Here is a 3,454-nt window from a genome sequence, read left to right as displayed (position 1 = left end):
CAACTGAAATTTGAGTCAGTCTTCATGTCCTCCCAGGGCAAGTTGCCTCAATTGCTTTTTCATGAAATCAGCACAGCATGAGACGTAATCACAGGCCTTCAGCGTGGGGACAATGCAGTAATGGCAGGTGGTAAAAGGTGGGGATTATCAGCTTTCAGCCCGCTGGAGAGTCAGGTGGCTCCCACTTGCTAAAGTGGGTCAATATTAGGACAATTGATTTTCTTCCTCTCCCTTCAATCTTCAAATGTTAAAGGGCCGGGGAAAAGGGCAGAAACTGCGTTTAAAGTTAAGAACAACAGAAAGAACAAGAGTAAAGGACTAGGCACTCTTCTTAAATGGCCATCACAGAAAAGCTAGATTGTAGTTGTAAAAATAAGAGTCCAAGGTGATAAGACTTGTTTTAACAACAAAATTACTCTTCCTTTAGTCTTGTATACAAATAAAAGAAAAGAAATAAGGAATAAATGCATTAACATAAGCAGCTTCATTGCTATACTCTAAATAATGTTTTGAGCTCAAGTGTAATTGTCAGGGTGCAGTGTTTATACACTCAATATAATATACACTCAATATAAACCATCATTGCATAAGACAAGTATGGTGATGACAAAATTCCTATGGTCCCACTAATTTCTATTTTGCAGTGTGGTTTGTCATAGCTGTGTGGAAGTTCCAAGGATTGAGAAAAACACCAACCAACTTAATAAATTTCTCTTAAAATTTAAGAAAAAAAAAGTAAGAGTCTTAGAATTCAGGGGATGCATAAATTTTACTTACTCCCACTTGTTTTCTTTCTAGGGGTGGCAATAAATGCCCTAAGGAAATATAAATATTATGTTAGTAAGTGAAGTATTTACTAAATACTGGTTCTCCTGGCACTATCTTATTGGTTACTTTACCATTTCTTAAATGGAAATGCTATGTCAGTATGAAAATCAACCGAGCTGTTTTTCAAAAAAGACATTATATGCTTTGTGGTTTGAGCCCTTTTGCCTTATTGAAAGTGAGTATATAAATTTCACTTACTTGAAGATTTCCTAAGAAGTCATGTAAAATACTCAAGATGCCCTAATTCACCAAATATCTCTCTTGAAATTCTACATGCCAGGAAAGGACCTGTCATCTGTCTTAAAAAGAAAAAAAAAAAACAATGGTTCATGAAAGAAAACAAACAACGAGTTTTTAATAAACAAACCACGGTAAGTTTTGTGATATAGGTGTAAAAATGTTGGGGAAAAAAAGGGGGATGAAATCATGGTGGAAAAAATACAGGGTAATCTAGAATACCTGTGACCCCATTTCTTTAAAAACTGGTGTCAGTAAATCATTTGATTGCATTTTCCAAATCAAAGTGGTTAACTAATAATAATAAGTGCTTTGAATGCAAATGTGAAAGGCAGAGAATAAAAATTGAGAACGGTTTTCATTGGACAGACTGTAATTTCTGGATTGAATTCCTAAAACAGAAACTAGCTCATGGTAGAAATCACCTATGAATAGCATGGTGCTTTGTATGGATCATAACGAATTATGCTGGCTAGTAGAGTTGTAGACTGAGTCAACCTGTCTGTTCTTGAAGCCCTCAAAGAGGAAGAAGAAGCAAATAACTATAATACCTAAGTGCTACACGTCTGAAGTTGTTTTTACTGGTGCCTGCAGCAACGAGACTGTATAAGTCTCCTTGGTGAATATAGAAGCCAAGTACAGCCATCCTGAGGAGCCGAGCCCAGTCCCGCCAGTGGGAAGCGGAACAGAGCCCACATTCTGTGGTGCAGATCGGGAAGGTGTGGATTTGCATACAAGTAGCCAATTCAGGTAGGCCCAGGTCCGCACCTGTGTCCATAAGCACAGGTGGTTGGGCAACATTTTTGAAAAATTACTACTAAACTACAGTCTCCTGTTCCCAAATACCCTCTTAATGTTCATCTGGTCTTAGAGCCTCCTTAAAAGAAAACCAGAAATTTAAAACCTGCCCGAGGAGACCTGAAACCCCACTAACGTTGGGCTTAATAGAATCACTTTTAACGGTGCCACTCAGCTCTGATCATGCATGCCTTAAAATGTGAATTCCTGAAAGCATCCTACATCTCTGAAAGTAAATCCACTAGGAGTGAAGCCGGTGGGATTTGCTTTTTTCAGGTACCACAAAGGATTGTGAATAGGTAGTTTATAAACCTCACTTTGGGGCTATACAAACATGCACATGCTAGTCAGATACTTTGATCCAAGAGTGACATGATACAATGTCTCAGCCATTTTTAAATGAAAATTATCACAGTTGGATAATTAACAGGGGCATTCATTATTGCTATTTGCTATCCTAACATAGATAGACCATTATTTGCTATATTATTCTCAAGAGATGAACATTTAGGCTATCTTTTTCCTTTCCTTTTATAGACAATGTTTCTAGACGGGAGGGGTGACATTAATCAAGACGCATCCTACTCAGAATATGACTTGTGGAATTGAAACCCCTGTGTACAACTATTTAAAAAAAAACCAACAATAAAAAGAAAGTCTTTCTGGTATCACACATGTCTATATTCCTCTGTACAAATGTGCTAAACCTGGAGTCACGTGGAATTAATTTTGATCTTAAAACACGTTTAAGGATTATTTTCAGATGCCATCCTTTAACCCTCACTATCTCACTAAAATGATCTTGCTGTGACCAAAATTATGGGTGAAAACTGTATTTTATTGGACTCATCTGTAGTTACCAAATCATTGCTTGATTGAGATTTTGTTTGTTGAGAAGTTAAATTTGTTATTTCTGTGAATTTCCTGTTCATGCCCTTTGGTAACATTTACACTTAGATGTCTCTGGGCTTTTTCCTTGTTGATTTATAGACATTTTAAGTAGTCTGGGTAAGCTGGGCACTGGTGGCTCGCGCCTGTAATCCTAGCTACTCGGGAGGCTGAGGTCTGAGGATCACGGTTCAATGCCAGCCCAGGCAGGAAAGTCTGTGAGACTCTTATCTCCAATTATCCATCAGAAGGCCAGAAGTGGTGCTGTGACTCAAGTGACAGAGTGCTAACAGGCTTTGAGCTGAAGAGCTCAGGGATAGTACCCAGGTCCCGAGTTCAAGCCCCATGACTGACAAAAAATACAAGTAATTCTAAGACATAATGATGAAAACCATCACAAAATAGTTCATAGGAATCACATAATAGTTAAGGCTGTACGTATCAGATTAATTTTAAACAATATTTCACTTGGTCTAGGATTTTGATTTTTCATTTTAAATTTTTTATTATGATGCCTATTCTCCTACCCAGCTGTTTTCCATTTTTTCTAGTCAAATCTGCCCATCCTCATATCTTGGAATTCTAGATATACTTCCTGTCTCTATTGTCTCTGGGTGTGCATGTGGGGGCAGCGGGTTCTGGCTGGAGTGGAAAAGGCAGAGCAGAATAAAAAAGGATCATGGGGCCAGGGGCCACTGTCTCC

The sequence above is a fragment of the Perognathus longimembris genome, chromosome 19, assembly GCF_023159225.1.
Source record: "Perognathus longimembris pacificus isolate PPM17 chromosome 19, ASM2315922v1, whole genome shotgun sequence".
Classification (NCBI taxonomy): domain Eukaryota; kingdom Metazoa; phylum Chordata; class Mammalia; order Rodentia; family Heteromyidae; genus Perognathus; species Perognathus longimembris.
This window is presented reverse-complemented; position numbering follows the sequence as displayed.